This window comes from Coturnix japonica, chromosome 4 (assembly GCF_054131305.1).
Source record: "Coturnix japonica strain WE chromosome 4, WE-NBRP24, whole genome shotgun sequence".
In the NCBI taxonomy this organism is placed as follows: domain Eukaryota; kingdom Metazoa; phylum Chordata; class Aves; order Galliformes; family Phasianidae; genus Coturnix; species Coturnix japonica.
Window position 1 is genome coordinate 79,454,457 of NC_140666.1, and position 17,854 is coordinate 79,472,310.

General features: G+C 37.9%; 1 long non-coding RNA gene across 1 annotated transcript; it reads left to right on the forward strand.

Annotated features, from left to right (window-relative positions):
* The first annotated feature begins 2,629 nt into the window (after positions 1–2,629).
* LOC107313840 (uncharacterized) lies at positions 2,630–8,849 on the forward strand. The gene is made up of 3 exons (XR_004307134.2): positions 2,630–2,760; positions 6,163–6,211; positions 6,927–8,849. It is a non-coding gene; the product is annotated as an uncharacterized LOC107313840 (long non-coding RNA).
* Positions 8,850–17,854: the final 9,005 nt, after the last annotated feature.

Consider the following 17,854-nt stretch of genomic DNA (forward strand, 5'->3'; position numbering starts at 1 on the left):
GTCCATATTGAAAGTTCAGGTCACTGCAAATTTCATTAAGTTGATTGGAGTTGTATCTGAAGCCTAAGGAACATACACCTGAGCCATCAGAAGAAGAAAAATAAATGTAGACAGAAAGCCACCTGCCACCTCTGCCTCTGGTAAGCCTGTGAAATGTACCCTCAGCTGTCATAGCCATTTTGGCATCAGAAATTTCACCGTCTAGTGCTAAAATCTCTTTTCTATATCAGAGAGATCAGTCACAGCAGAGATAAATCAATAAATCAATATAGTGGTGACTGCTCATTTTACAGATTCTGTGTTTGTTCATTGCCTCTGGCTTTTACAGAAAACTTCTGTGTATGTCTTCTTCCTCTACTTTTGGGAAAAGAAGAAGGATCAGGGCCATTTATGAAGGAGTTTTTCAAGCATGGTTGTTCCTTTACAGTTGGTTCTGCCCCACAGAGTGGAGGTAGCATTACAGGGTGCTGCTCAGACCTGCAGGTTAAAAATTTAATCATTAACCAAAAGATTCACAAATAAAAAATACATTTAATCATTCCTGGTTTCAGCAGGTAATTTTCACATCCACTGTTACATTCTGGAGTTAATGACAGAGAAAACATCTTAGATCACCTTTTATAGAATGCTATAATATCAGTTATGTTGATATTACACCGCTATAAATGGGGTTGATATCTATATCATTTACAACAACTTAGGTCAATACAAGGAAAGAGATTGCTACCCTCTGACTGTCAAAGATCAAGATGGAATTGTCCAAGAAAGAGAGACACAATCTATTGTATTTGATGTTTTCTATCCCCCAGCATACAGCACTGAAACTCCTCTGTTTCTCTGAGGACTCATTTCAAAATTACTTAAAGCATTTTTCTTCAAATGATCATTCCAACTTAAAAAGATAATGCCTCCTATTTATTTCTATGGAAACTGCAACAGATATGAAGAGCACAATAACACTAATTTGTAGAACAAATTCTCAGCTACAAAACACTATTTTTCAGCACAGTCATCACAATTAGCTGCACATTTTCATCATTTTCACCAGCACTGAATAAGGATCTGCATGCTGCGCTCGTAAAAAATCTGCACTAGCATCACTGTCACTGTTGCCACTGCTGAAACACACCACCCACTGCCTCACTGTGCTCACATCCACTGTTTGCTCTCTATAGTCGTTCAGCAAGCATCAGTGAGTGTCAATGGCCACATTTTTTCCACATGGAGGAGTTCAATGACACACCTTCATACCCTCTTCCATGTCAGATGCCATTTTGTCAGACTGCCCCTCTGCTGCCATCTGTCACACAGCAACAAAATGTGATGGAATATTGGGAAGGTTCAGTCTTTACTGCCATACCATCAACTCCCACCTCTGACATCGTGGGCCAACATAATAAATCCGGAGGCATTACTTTTGGAGCAAGGGAAAAAATGAACCCAGTTAAAAACGCCTTCTGGGGATGTTGCAGTACAAAAGTGAAGAAAGCCTTACACTCTCAGAAACATTTATTGCTTTTATTGTTCACATTGCAATGTGCTTTTCTGTGAGAGTTCTTCATTTTACATAAATTTGAGGAGATAGAGTAACAAAAAAAAAAAAAAAGAAAGAAAAAAAAAGAAAAAATAACCAAAAAGCACATGCTTTTCTTCATTAACTAATACAATAATAACTTGGTTATTTAAAAAGGAAAATTAAGATGGGCAAGGTGAAAAGCCATTTAAACCAGCTGTACACACTACTTTATATTATCTAAGATGTCCGTTTTTCTCTTGTTTTTACCAGTGGTTTTTCTTCATCACACTTCCTTTATCAGAAGGAGTTTGCATTTCTTACTTGATCTAGTAAGAACTTGATCTTTATCCTACTATATGATCTAGTAGGAGGATAAAGACATATTGCCAACAATTCAGGAAGCATTAACTAATAAAAATAGCCTGTATTTGTAGATCAAAGCTGGTCTTGAACATCACCAGGATATACGGCTGCAGGAAGCTCAGGAATGTCCAAGGTAGGGAAATTATTTTCTCCAGGCTATTTTCTTTTCCTGAAGATAATGTGTAAATCCTGTAAAAAGGAGTGGCTGCTTCTCATTTTTCTGACATTTGTATTTTGTCTTTGTGTCATTTACTGTGTGTAAGAGGAAAGAAATCCAAGAAGTGGCAGTGGGAAAGTAACAGAGATGAGGTCAGAGCTGAGTCATGCTCTACCTGTTCACCTTGGGTCTGTTACTTTTCTATATAGCTCCAAAATACAGTGCCACATAACTTAAAATAGGACATATCTTAAATTCATTAATGTCTTATCTGCTTAGTAGGATTCATCATAATACTTTAGTAGTTTGCCTTTACAGTGAAGAAATGAAGTCATTTCTGATAATACAGACTGAACAAAGTCAGCAGAGCTGTAAGGTGGCCACACACTGCCTTGCCTCCAGAAGGCAGACTGCAGCACCATCCCAGAGCATGCTCTGGGATATAGGCAACCACAAGAGTGGTTTCCTGTTGCAGAAGAAAAACAGGAGACAAAAAGGCATATCAATGGAGATTTCAGGGTAAAGTCCTGTGGTTAAGGCTTATTCAGTACCCTAATCTCTTAATGTGTTCTTTCGTTTGTTTGTTTTCCAACAGTTTTGAAGTAAAACATTCCTGATGCTATCATACTGAGTAATAGACTCAGCAGCTGAAACAGAAGATGAAGGATGTTGTTATTTTTACAGATAAACCTCTTCACAACCTGATCCTTTGTTGGTCTGTCAGGTATGCAACTGTGGGTGTTTTGCTGGCTGCAGCGTTTCTGAAAGTGCTTTTTAAACATGGATGGAGAGAGAATGAAAGGAAGTGTTCTTCCTCAGTCATCTGTTGTGTGGTTTATTGCCATGAGTGTTAACACTTGTGAACATGCATGTGCATGTACACTCTTCTCATTGGAAGACTGAAACCTTTTAAAAGCTCAACATGTAGCAATGAAAATATTTATTCCATTATTTACAGTGAAGCTTCTGCCCTAGACTGTGACCACTCCTGTCTTTTACAATAACTTATTCAACTACAAAGCTCTTGATTTTACGCATTCTTTCAAGCTGGAGTGGGAGAGCTTAGATCAAGTTATATTCTTCACACTGAATTTAAGTATTGTGTTTCTGAATCTGATTTGAAAAGACTGTGATCTGAGATGATGGCAGATCCTAGAACAGTGGGTCTGAATCCAGTAAAGGGTGAGAGAAATGGCTGCTCTGGTTGGTACTAACACTTGGCAGCTCCAGCAGCCCCACTCTCCAGCTGAGGACTGATAGCACTCACAGAGAATGAGAAGTAAAAAACAGGAACTCTCAATGAAGAAAATTTCGAAGATTTTCCTGAAAGGTAAAATATGGAGATAGTCAGACTCCCACAGGTTGTGGGATGGTGCCGTTCCAAAAACATCCTCAGGGATATGATTTAGCAGAGGGTTTTTAGAGTTAGGGTACTATGGTTAGGCTGCGGTTGCACTTGATGATCTTCAAGGTCTTTTCCAACTTGGGTAATTCTATGATTCTACAATTCTATGATCCTGATTTACAGCAATGTCTGTTTGCTTTTCTCCATTTATATTCCCACACACTGTGGTCTCATCCAAACACGGGACTCATACCAGCCACATTTGAGAGTGTTTCTTCAGTCACAGAGGGGCAGTGCTCCTATTGTAGGGAAAAAAAAGAGATACTAACAGTTGCACTGGGACAAATGAAGCCCTTGAATTGTCAGGAGGTGACAAAAATCAGAAAATACATTATTTTAACCCTCTTGGAGCAATAGAACATTTCCTGTATGTGAACATAGACAGTAAGTGTTAGAAGAGAAAGGAGTACAGCATGTACCAGGAGATTTTGGCAGGAAAGATTTTAAAAATTAACTAAGAGGGCTTGGTCCTGAGCCAGACAAAAGTTCATAGGAGGGACAACACTGCACTTACGGCAGCCTGACAAAACATGGCTTTGCTGGGCCTCAGAGGAGGAACTGGAGGTGGAGGATGTACTGCAAAGAGGGGCATTGTACTACATAAATTGAATGGTTTCTAAATGCCCTTCACATTACTACCAGGCTCAGTGCTAGACATTGGATCAAGAAGCCTTGCCTCCCAAGTTGCAATTGTGTGTCAGGAAAGCTACTTGATAAGACACACATCCACAGCTTTAAGGACATGAAGCTCTCTGAGATGACTGTGTGTTCTCTGTCATGGAGTTACCTAGATCAATCTATGTCCATGACAGAGGAGCAGTAGGCCTGTGGGCCTCTTGACCCCCAAAAATGGAAAGGGAAAAGGGGAAGGGGTAGGGAGATGGGAGCTGGACTCAAGGAAAAAAGAGCAGTGGCAACAATCTAAGGAGGAAAACTTATTTTACTAACTATGATGTTGGAATGCAAGATAAGACAATATAATACAATCTAGTTAAAATTGAAGCTAATAAATCAATTAAAATAAGAGAGAGAGTTTTCTGAAGACAGAGAAGCCTACTTTGAAACTGAAGGCACCACGGCTTGGAAGCACACCCACACCCTCTGCCAGGCAGTGAGAAAGAGAGCCAGTATCACTTCCATGATGTATTTCCTTCTCTGGCTGTGAGGTCCTCTGGGATGTGTAGTTCTTCTTCTCTGTGCTCCACATGATGTTATGATGTGCAATACCAATAGCAAAAATTACAAAACCATGACATTCTCATAGCCTGTCTGTAGAGGAGCTCATCCAGACCATTGAACTGAGAGCCTGCGGATCTGATCTATGACTTATCAATGACTTAGGGTCCCCTATATCACAATGTTGGATAGATTAGTTAACTTTTTGTAGTTGTTTTGATCTTCTTGGGAAAGAACAAACTTTAGGTAGCAAGCAGGAAATCATAAACCTCAGTAAACTGTGAGTGCAAATGGAAACTGAAGATTTATGTAATACAATATATAAAATGACTTATGTAAGGCAATATCATATTGAATTTTGTATTTTAATATTGAGGCAAATGTTACTATTTGATTGAAGTTATATATTAAAATATATACTACATATTAATTGTTTTCATATACAGAAAGTACTGATGTAATAAGAAATAGAAAATTATGCAACTAAAGAGTCTGACATGATAAAAGGTGCACCAGGCTTTTGTATATTGCAGGCTACCCCATAAATGATCTTTTCAAAACTTGATAAAATCTCAGTGAAAAGTAATAAGATACTTCATTCATCAGCATTTTGCAGAACCCAAATGGAAAGTATAATATCCACTATTTAACATATTCTTAATGATAATCATGGCCTAAAATCAGCCTGCGTAGGTTTTGAAACTGCTCAGATTTCACTGTTATGATTTGAAAACAGAAGTTCTATGATGTTCTCCATAGATGAGAAACCATGGCTTACGTCCTTGGAGCTTCTGTCTTTTAGACAGATCCTCTTTGCATACTTGATAAACACCCAGCTCCAAAAACCGCTAAACAGGTCCCTGTGACTTCCACTGGAGCCGAAGGGAAGCATTTACTTCTAACCAATAAATGAGTAATAGAGGTGGGGTGAAATCTACAATTTTTGTTTTCCTAGGATATTATAAATAAGGAATCATTTTTCATGAAATGAAAGCTCAAGTATAATTTAAATGTGTGGTTATTGAAGCCAAAGGGGAGAACTCCGTACAAAAGAAAATCATGATACTGAGAGCAAAGTTTATGTTTTTACTACCTATAAACTGTGACTTAGCTACTTTAAAAGATATCTTTGTGTTTCATTGTATAAATGTCCTTTTACTTTCTTGTTATTTTTTTTTCTTTGTATGATTTGTTACATGGAATTTTATTATGAAATAGCTGATATAATATATTTTTGATGTTTGCTGTTACATTTTTTGGCAAAATCTTTTGTTCTCACACCAAGAAATAATTAGCCACATGCCTATCATATGAACCTGTAGTCTAGATTTTTCTATATGTTTGGAAAGCTGCTAGCGATTTGCTAGAAAAACAATGGGTAGAATGACTGTTCATCTTTATGCAAAATGGGTGTGTCTCTTATTATGTGAAGACAGCAAGTAAGATTTGGTTCCAAATGGATTGTGTTTCATTTAAGTGGTTACTTCAATTCTGAAGTCATATGTTCCCAAAAATGACTTTTTAAAAATCTCCTGATGTTCACAGAGTCCACTTGGAAATATGCTTGAAAGTTCCTGATTGAAGTGACTGATTGGTATGTATCTACAGGAAATTATACTGTTCAAACTTATCATTCCAAGAATGCATCATTTCATAAGATATTATGTTCCAACATGTACTTTAACTGTTAGTACAAGGTCAAGGCTAGTGGTAAGCTGATTCTCTCTATTGTAAAATTGAAAAGGAATACTTGATTTTATAACTGTAGACTCTGCTGTAGTATACATGTATATATAATGAGGACTGGCACATTCAACATTCAATTCTGCTTCTGTTAATTATTTCACTGTTCAAGCCTTAGATACAAATGAAGTGAGAAACAAAATTTTCCTTCCTTGTTCTTGCATATCAGTGGATGTTATCTGTAGATATTTCTTCCAAATTCACATTCATCTTGCAATAAATGTGTCAGCAAGGATTCCCTTGGGTCCTTGGCTTTCCATATACTTTTGCTATTAGAATAATTATATTATTGCTGACCTCAAAGCTGGCAGTATAGGTTTTAGAAAACTGTAGGTATTGCCAGCCTGCTAACCACATTAATTTGTGTTTATTTTTTCTCAGCCAAATCAGTGAAAATGTGCAATTATCCATAATAAAGCAATAAAGGACAGTAGCTTTTCCAGTAAACAAGTTTCCTTATGCCTTTACAAATGCCAAGTCTAAGTAGTCCATATCACAGTAGGAGGTGATTACCATGATCAAAGTGCTTACAAAGTGCCCTAATTTTCAATGAATCACCTTTACAGATAGAGCAAGAGCAGCCATCATTGTCTCTCAGATGTGGCTGATAAGTAGAAAATCTCCATCTACAAACAGGAAACTGAAGCAAAAAAAGGAAAGAATAACCACAATTTGACATAGAAACGACTTGTATCACCTCAAAATAGGAATGAAGGTGTCACTGGAATCTTGCAGATGTGTTCTGTCATCATCTTCAGTTTTCCCACTCCTTTCCAGAAGGGAAAAATCAGAAGTCTCAAGTTACTCTGCTGCGGGATTTGTGAGAAAGGATGGTACACTGGGAGCAGATCTCCCACTGGAGCAGAAGCCAGCCATTTTTTCTGGACACGACAAGTTTCTCCTTGAGCAGAGATCAAGAGGCCTCTAGGGGTCACTTCCAGCCTCAGCCATTCTGTGATGTTGTGATTCCATGGTTCATGGATTAAAACAGAGGTACAGCTCTTTGAAAGGAAAACAAAGGAAGAAAATATCCGCTGACAACACAAAAAGAAAAGAAAGAAAATGTCGTAAGAGTCTGAGGAAGAATGTTCAGGACTTCTCTAAGAGCTTGGATTTGTGCAGACAGGAAGGTTTCATGCTTTTCATCGAACCTCCAGAAATATAGTTTTCAGATGAACTGGGATAAAGCCAGTGTACATAAACCAGAGGATTTGAAAAAAAGCCCAAATGTGGACTCAGGATCAGATTAATGTACTTCAATAATGTATAAATCAAGTGTCTAATATTCACTCAACCTGAATATTTTTTTAAATTTAAACAGTACTTGAATATCCACCCAAGGCTCATTTCTAGAAGTGGAAAAAATCTCTCCCCCCTCTTTCTATGTTCTTCCAAACAAAATCAAAACATTCTGTGGTTTTACCTGCGTGCAAGCTGCTTTATCATTTGTATCTGAGTGCTGCATGGCACTGTGTAAGGAGGGTGAGGACTTCAGTGGATGAAGTGGGTGCCCAGCTACAGAGAAGGGAGGAGTGGGTGATATGACAGCAATGTTATGTGTAGTTGGACTGGAAAGGGAAAAAAACTAATGCTTGAGTAGGAGTAAAAAAGTTAAATAACTACTGCTAGTAGTGAGCTACATAATTGCAGTGGAATAAATCAGAAAAAAGGTTAATTCTGGGATGGGAGCAGATCTTGACTTTTTTTTTCTGTGAGCTGCTCCAGTTCATCAGCTTTGTAGACTAAATAAACTCTAATGTGAGAACAGTCTTAATTATTATCCAACCCTGGCTTCTTGGCCATTGTCTAAACACTTATCATAAGCCATGTTTAGACTGCTGCAATAACTGTCTTTATCTGCTGTACAGCCAGGGAACAAAATGAAGCAGAAATGAATTATTACTGAAGGTCATGAATCTACATTACGTTCATAATTTGGCAGAGTTCCCAAATACATCCTAGTCCTTCCATTCCCTACATTCTAAAGGGTTTGCTAGTTTAGACCTCTGAATTAACTCTAAAATAATTTTGCTTGTTGTCTGGAATTAACCGCCCAAACTACTAACTACTACAAACTACTACCATGATTATGGAGCTGCTTAAAGAGTTCTCAAATTTTCACTTACCCTTGACTTAAAAACATTGAGAACATATGACTCAAGGAACACTCGCAAGCACATCAAGTACAAAAATAAAAAATAAAATATGAGAAGTAGTTTATGGAAGAAAAATCTGGGGAAAAATAACAAATTGACTGTTCTTTGTAAATGTGGGGAGGGCCTGTTACAGTGTTTCAGTTAAAAGTCCAACACTCTAAAATCCAGTGCTGAATGAGGAGCTCCTTGAAATATTTTCTGACTATTAATGTGTTTTCTCAATTCATTTCCAGATTTAACCAGAAATTTTAAAGATCATTATACGTGTATTCCCATTCCCAATTCCTGCCCAGACATTCAGACTGGATTTAAAATAGAAACTTATCAGTATGACAGTGTTTTCAGTGGGTCTATTACCTTGACTGCTTTTGTTGTCTTTATACACGGGAAGTGATCTAAAATGAAGTATGACAATGGTAAAGATCTTTGATTGGAATAATCTATTTCCTTAAGGAGATTTGCATAATATATGTTACCAAACCTTGCTTATTATAAAAATGCTCATTGTGAAATTATGAAATAATTTTGATTGGAAGTGATCTCTGGAGCCTACTTATGCCAACTTCCTGGACTAGTAATGTGAGACTAACTGTAGCTTTATCTTAGGTCACTGAGAAACCAGAAATTCTCCAGATGCCTCTTCCAGATTTCTACCAGCCATTGAGAACACTCTTTTTTCTCATATTTACAATCAAGACTTCCCCTTCTGCATTTGGTGTCCATTGCCTCTGAGAGTTCAGCTATGTCTTCTCTAGGCCTCCCCAATTGCCACCAAGTGGAAGATAGTAACTCAGTTCACCCCTAGGCTTCCTCTTTTCCACTGAACAAGCCTGGAGTTCCCTTAGAAACCCCCAGAACAGGTTCACTGCCCTCATCTGACCTCCCATCCATTTGCACATCTCTCTGAGATCCCAGAAGACACAGAGTTTGACATAACACTGCAGAGGTAGCATTGTAAACATCAAATCAATAGCCATTATCACTTCTCTTGACTTACAGCCCAATGTGCCATTAGTCTTTTTCCTGTAATCACATTTTAAGACCAGTGCTTATGAATATAGAAATCACTCTGAATGTTAAAGAATCAACTAACAACTTACTGAAAATATCTCAAAGCTATACTTTTTCTCTGAGAATCTGGTTTGTCAAAGTCTCTAAATTGTGAGAGTGTAAACATCTTTATTCTTTCCTCAGAATATACTGAATATGATGCAAATTTTTCTGTTGTCTTTGCTTTAAATTGAATATATTTCACACTCTATTTTAAATTATTTTCAACAGCAATACCCACAGAAAAAATGCTAGATGAAATTAGCCTGTTTGTCCCACCAGATATGAAACTTCCTCTCAGTCCCTCCCTTCCAGGAACACCTGAGGGAATGCAGCTGAACTGCTTTGCTTAATTAGTCAGTATATCTGAATTTAGGATGCAGTAGCACTCTTAGGACAAGCAGTATAAAAGAGAGTTGGCATTACTCAGGAGGAAAGGCTGCCTTACTGGAAGACTGTATAGGGGAATGAATGAATGTCAGCCTAAATTAAGACCATAGTAAGTAGAAGATTATATTTAATATTGTAGGTGTTTTTTGAATCTCTGTATTTATATGTTTGCTTACAAGGTGAAGTATTGAATTGAGGCATACTGATTTAATCTGTTAAAGGCATATGTAGATGGTTATTCTGTGCTCTTCTTCACTTTTATAAGTATACAGCATGTTGGCATGGGTTGTGATCTATGTGGAACTCAGATCACCAGACTTCTTACGTGCTGACTTATACTTCCTCCTTTATAATGGCTAAGCTATCTCTACATATACATGTATTTGTTTTACAGTTCAGACAAGGTTTAATGTTTGTGGTTCTTTTTAAACATATCTACTACAATTGTCTTGAATTGCAACAGATTCTAGAATTTTCTTCCATTTGTGTGCTCGGGTAGATATATGTTAATATCTAGTACTCAAATTCATCAGGATACGCCTTTTAGATTGAAAAAGAAACATAGCTAAGAAATTACAAACACTTTCAGAGCTTATACTTATAAAATGCACTAAATCTAGAAAATATTTATCATCCTTGATGTACCAACATTCTATTAAATTCCTTCTTATGAAGAATAAGGCTATACGGCTGAACCACATGAATACTTCAGTGTATAATGAAGTTTATAGACTTTTTTCCATTATTTCAGTAGGTGAAACATCCAGATTTTAGTCCCTGGATAAAGGCTCAAGCATTGAATCTATTCCACAGAGAAGCCATTCAGGTACAGGAGGCATCAGCACTGTCTCTTGTGGTCAAAGGTTAACTAAATACTTATATATTGTCTTCATCTGCTGCCTACATCCTTCCAGCCTTTATCTAACCTCAGTTTATCTTATTCAGGGTGGGTTTAAGAACTTGTTATACTTACCTTGCTATCTTATCGTAGTCAGTGCTTTGTCTTGGTAAGAAAGACAACACAGGAAGACTCTCCCTAAGATGTACTGTAGTGCAATATATACATAGGCTATTTTTTCCTAACTGTGCATACTTCTATGGGAACTACAGGAGCACAGAGCTGAGACTCCTGCACCAGCATAGAAGGTGAGCTGTACCCTTTCCTACCTGCAGCTCTATGGCCACTGAACTGATGTGCACTGATGTGGGTAATGCTACCTCAAGTCCGTGAGCCAGCTTGGAAAGCTCTCTGCCCTAATCTCCTATAAAACCAGCTCCAGGCTGGTGAAATGATCATTTGGTGACTACAGATTAGCAGGATTATATGGGGTTTTCTTTGGCCTATTAGGTTTAATTCACTGCAGGATTTAGATGGAATTGGAATGTTCAAAACTGATCTTGTGAAAACACAGTCAACTTTGATTTTTAACCTCTTTCGTGTCTTAGAATAGCTCTTCAGTGTAGTGGCTAGGAGCTTCCTTCAGGATGAGGTTTAATCGTCTCTTGTAACTAAGTGGGACTTGTTCTCTCATTTGTTGTTCTCACCTTATATTCTTTGTTCAAAGTGTCTTGAACTCCTTACCAAGGAACTATTTATCTTCTGGATAGTGAGGTAGAATTCTAATCCTGGGGCTTGCAGGCACTGCTATGTAAATATTTAATATCAATAATAATGGCTTTTTTGGGGGAAAAGGGTGTGAAATGCATAAGAGTTACTGGCACTGCTATTACAGTGCCCTGGACCCAAGCCAGAAGATATAGTAGATGTTAGAGGAAGCACACTTAGCCCCTTAAGTGTGACACTAATGTGAGTACAGCATATTCCTTGTCAGTGCCTCTTCAAGTAGCATGTAGTCATTTTGTTTGGATAGCACCATCTCAGTGGAAGTTGTCACTCTCTAATGGTTAAATTTAAGGCTGAGTTGCAGGAAGGTGATTTGAAAATAACTTGAAAGAGCCAACTGGATTCAGAAATCACATTTCATTTATTACCATCCATGTGACTGAAGCTATAAAATGCAAGATTCTATAGGTGAGTTTATTTTTCAGGTACTCAGCTTGTTTCTTCCACAGAGCTCTCTGTAAGGTAAGGTTTAAAACAAACAAACAAACAAAACCCCTGCAGAATAAGAGATACATATATGTATTTTATATATACATACACATATATACATATGCACACACAATTTATCAGCATCTTAATGTCTATCAGGGGAAATTCTTCTATATTCACTAGCCCAAAGACCTTCTAAGACAAGTGTTGTCTTTCTAAGGCTTTAATTGAAGTACAGTTAATCTTTTGACAGGAAAACTAATAAACAAAGAAAATAAATGTGTGCTATTTCTAAAGAATGATCTTTTTTCACTCTCATAGTTTGCTACATTTAGGTGGTAAATATTAAGCCAGCAGGCCAGTTTAGGTGTTGTACATTTCTCATTCCCTGTTGACTTTTATTTCTTAATTACTAGTCAGCTCCTTCTGCTTCTCAGAAACTCAGTGCTAAGGGCTTATCATCCTTGTGTAGGAATGAAGTGGAGGTGTTGGAGAGAGGAAGACATTTCTGGAGGAGCCAAGATGTATTTTATAGGGTATTTGGCCAATGTACTTGAGTCCTTAGCATCTTCCAGCCAGTGGAGGCAGTTGGCACATGTCCCCCACCTCCATTAGCAGTGCACTGACTGAAGCCTGACTTGCAGGCAGGGGTTGGCTGTCTTTCCTAATCCCATCCTGCATCATTTCTGCTGACTGGGAGGAAAGGAAAAGGCTCTTCACATTTTTCATTACTTTCCTTTTGTGCCAGAGCATCAAAAGGCGCCCAGCAACCACTCATCTGTTTACTGGTTCACTAAAGGTTTGTTTTTAAGGGAAATCTAATTCTGAGAGAAAGCTACACATGTACAATACCTCTTAATTTCAGAAGGTATTGTTCTGAAACCACTGAGCTTCTCAGAGTCAGAACACTCTTTAATGCTTTTTTAATTGATGCAAACATAGATTAATCATATGCTAACTTGATAGGTGGTTCTATTGCAAATTGTTTCTGTCTCCAAGTAGAGCAAAATACTCATTATTGGGGGTGGGGGGAGAAAAGAAAAGAGGAAGTTTCAAGTCTTTGGCACAAAATCTGAGTCTTAATCTTGTGGTTTGGAATAAGCTTTCTAAATCTTATACAAAGAAACAATCTTACAATAACAAAATCTGAAGAGAAGGGACAGTATGGTAAGTCCTTAATGTATGGAGTAATGTGTCTACACATTACATGTAACACACAAATGACTCTTGTATCCTTTCTCTATTGTACTTGAGTGACTAGTGTAAGTTAATGAGAATATCTTCACCAGATCTTATGGGGTATGGTTTAAATCAAAGTATATTCTTGAAACTGTGAAATATGTTTTCTTAACTGGAAGGTGGGGTTGAAAGTCTTTACACAATACAGCCCTGACAAAGTAATTAAGACATGTCTTATTCAATCTCAGGGACTAATTCTGTATGTTTTATTGTATATATGTTGAGACATTCCTTAATCAATGGGCCCAGTTCTGTATTACATGTGCTAGACATGTTGAGGTTATTCATGGAAGAGAGATTTTCTTGTAGATTTAAGCTGTTCTCCTTTTATTTTAGTTCAAAACAAAACAAAAAACAAGTCTTCTGAAGAGTACTGAAGGCTTAAGTTAAGAATCTAATCTTGCATTTCTTCTTATTCATTGTCTTCTGAGTCCATTGATAGAAGAAAAACAAAGCAAGCTGCAGAGAACAGCCCTTTACTCATTGCACCCAGTGTGTAAAACAAAAAACTGCCTGAAATCCGCCTAGAAGATTAGGAAAACACACCCATCTTCTCAGTAAATTCTGTTAATTAATTTGAAGTAAATTTTCACTTCAAGATTTTTAAGAACAGTACCCCAAGGCTACAAAATGCCTTACTTCTGCAGGGACCCTTTGTCTTCAGAGGCAGGAGTCGTTAACTGAGTACACCAGAACAGAAGACAGTAGGCTTGTATATGAGTTTATTTTCAGATTCCTTTGTACTTGATTCTGCACACATGTTCAGAAATAATCTTACCTGCTGTCCCCAGTGTTTTGGAATTCTGCATAACAGCTTCATTTCTAAACTATTTCACTTGGAATACGTAGAAATTCCATGCTCACTCAGTCATGAAGCACAAAGAGAGAAGCTAGGCAGGCAAAGCCCCTTATTTTAGCAGTGAGTACTTTGCCTTTCACATTGCTAGATTATCATGGTGAGTGTAGTTATGTGTAATAAAGTATGTGCAAAAATTCGTTTAAAATACAAACATTTGCATTAGTCTCTGACACTTGAGATGGTTGGCCTGCCTTGTTCTGTACCACTGGTGTGGGACAGCCAGCTTCTTCCTGCAGCTCTCTTGCTCCTTCAGCAGCAAGACCTGGTACTTCCCAGCTACCTAGTCCAGACAGTGTTAGTTCACCCTGGAAGCTCCATGTCAAGGCAACCTCATTCTTTATTCACCCTTACTTTTGCCCTGAATTGAAGAATAATTTTGGTCCTCAGGCTATGAATGACTTGTTCCATGTAGCCTGACAGTGAAGGGGTGAGGAGAGAAGAAGAGGAAGGTGGTGGCTGTAAGGAGAAGACCAAGGAACTGCTGCTCAGTTTTGATAATCTGGGTTTGTTTGTTTGTTTCTCAAAATCAAACCCCCACAAGCAGTGCTGTGCAGGAATATGAGGTGGTTGCTCCCATCCAATGCCAGAGGATAACCACCTAGTTATCCTATAGCTCAGGGGTTCACGTTTCCCAGTGAGTCCTTGGAGATAGAAATCACTTCATAGTTTATAAAACTGTAAATCAAATTGCTGAGTATAAATATTCAGTCCCTCCCTGTTGTAAAAACAATGATAGATTTGAAATAGAAATGAATTCTGTATTTCAGATCCTAGGCTGTATTTCAAACTGCTTCAGAAGAATGCATTTTTACTGCTGGCTTTTAGCTCAAACAAAACTGATCCATGAACAGGAGAGGAAAGTGGACAAGTAATGAATCATGGGGGTTATTTTGTCCCTTGCTTACTGCAATGAAGTAGAGGAATCTTACCAAGGGACACAGGTCCTTCTCATGGCTTTGCGTTAGCAGCCAGAAGTTGTTCCTCATTCCTAACCCCAGTGTTAAAGTGCGTGTGCCAATGAAGCTTTTGACTCACCCTTGACTTTTAATAAGTATAAACTTTTTGAACAAACGCTGCATACAATGGGAAGGAGGAAAAGTCGTAAAGGTTTGTTTAACTAAGGAGTAGATAAATCCCCTTGCTATAATAGCAGACGGATTTTCAGTTGCGCCATGGAGTGTGAGGAAGGAAAGTTTATTATTTTAATCCTGCTGTTTAATTTACAACTTGCCAAGATAGAGGATTTGAGGCTTTTGTGGTCATAAAATAGTTTTGCATTATTAATTAAGTTTTAAAAGGAAGTATAAATAGGCAATGTTGGGCAACATTTGGATTTTCAGCTGAAAAATCATCATATCCTATAACAGAAAGCTGTTCCAGTACAAACTTTAGCAGATGGAAAGATGTTTTTTGAAAGAACAAAGAAGTATTTAATTGGATCTCCTGAGCAAGTGAAGCATGAGGTCATAACACAGAACATGCATTGCCAGAGTTTGGTATCAACTTTTATGCTTTGACTAAAGTTTGGAATAATCTCAGACTGTTGCAGATATGGAGTGATTCCATTTCATGCAAAAGCACCTAACAGTAACCTTGAAGAGGAGTATAAACTGTAGTTAAAAACATTTTGTCTGCTGAGCTGTTGGTGTTTCAAGGTAATTCCTGTAGACATGAAAGAACATGTAGAGAGAAAACTTAAAAGCAATTAACAGTCAGATTCCTCCCTCCTTAGCTACTGGAAAAAACAGTGAAGCAGCATGTGATTAATAGCTGTACAGTCTTTTCTCAGTCTCTGTAGTTACTTGAAGCTGTCGCATTATACCTTTCACTGCCCACATCTGCAGAGTCCATCATTCTAATCTCCAAGAATTTTCTAGGCAATGTGGATAGAGGAACAACCTGCATTGCTAGGCAAGATAGCATCAGTTTAGAAGTGACATTGAATTAAGATGAATTTGGATGTTCAGTGTCTGAATGCAGACAGAGTTTTGTCCAAGCTTTTGCATACAGCCGGCTGTAACAGAGAAGTGATATGGGAAGATAGCACCATATTTAATTTGCTGTCCTAGAAATCCACCATCAGCTGAAGACTTGCATAACTTAGACCAGTCTTTATTTGGGCAGAAAAGGCTGTGGCTCATGTGGGACTTGCACACAGGTGTGAGTCAGAGCAAAGATGTGTATGTAAATGTGCTGCAATCTAACCTCAGATCTGAGAGATTATCTTGTCCTTGGTTCTCTTATCCCACAGAGGATCTTAAGCTTTAATCATTGTAGGTCAGGACAGAGGATACTTGATGAGGTTTGAATGCCACGGAATGTGATGTGATTAATAGTGTTTGGCATTAGTATTTCCTGTTCTAGATTTTGGGGTGAAGTGTGAGCACAGGTAATGTCTCTAAAAAGGAAATGTGAAGAACGGTACACTATGTGTTCTTTACTACAACTAGGGCAATATTACTTATGCACAAAAAGGAGATGAAGAGTTAAAGCTTTGAGCAAAATCAACTCTGCAACAACTGCATACGGCATGATGTTGTACTAGTGCTTTGTATGTAAAGGAAAACAAGTATTAATCAAAATGACCAAATGACGAAGTCATAGGGATGTGGGGGCTATGGGCAGAACAGATCATTGTGCTCAGTCCTGCAGTGAGGTAAGAGAAGTTGAGACTGGGGTAGCAGCTTCAGGAATGAGCTCTGTAGTTTGAGTTCAAGTGGTGTGAATGGTGGAATGGGGAACAGCAGTAACAGAACAGCAGCAGGAGACCAAAGGGAAGAAAAAACATCTTCCAAATTTCTGTTTCAAAGTAAGTATGAAATCTCTCAAATCTGCAAGATGCAGCATTTATGCATTGAACTACCTCAGGGAGTTACACTTATGCAGAGTATTCCACATGAAGAGCATTTATAAACCTATGACATCTGGCATACGTGCTCTCCCGAAGCATAAACATTTATGATGGAAGGTATCATTTTCTTTGAGACAGTAAGAATTCATACAGGTGCAACAGTAACTACATTAAATTCTGTCCTTGTTAATCCGTCATGCTGGATAGCTGTTCCTGGCTGGCTATCTAGAAGCTTCATGTCTCTTTTGAAGGAGTGATTATTAGACAAATTAGTTTTCTGCTGTTCAGGCTTCCCTGGGTTTTGCTTTACAGCCTAGTGAAATAGCCAGATAATTTTCCTGCTATAGTTAACTGTTTGAGAATTGACCCAGGTTAGGATAGAATTTGGGGAGAGAGACCATAGTCCATGCTAGGTGGTGAAACCTGATCATGAAGTTCAGTTTAGACAAATTTTTGTTCTTTCCCTCTTTTGTGGCTCTTCTCTCTGCAGCTGTTAAGATCTTGAGTACAAAATTGGAAAATATGATTGCTGTGACATTAACATGTTTGCTTGTAGATTATCATCTTGTTCTGGCACAGCTGATAAAACAGTCTTTGGTTCTGCTTAAATGTCATACTGTTTATTGGTAATCAGTAATTGAAACATGGAGTGGGTATTTGCTATTGGCCTTTCTTTGAAACACTGTTGCACATTTTGCGCTGTTTGGTTTGAAGTTCATTTGCCATGCAGACAACTCAGGGATAGGATTAATAAATTGTCTTCATCTCACCAGTTGATCTGTAACATTATGGAAGATCACTAAGCAGTTTTACACTTACACATCTACTGAGCTGATTTTTGTTATTTACCAGATTTGCTGGGTTCCTGTTCAGAATTTAACTGAGGGTGGAGTGAT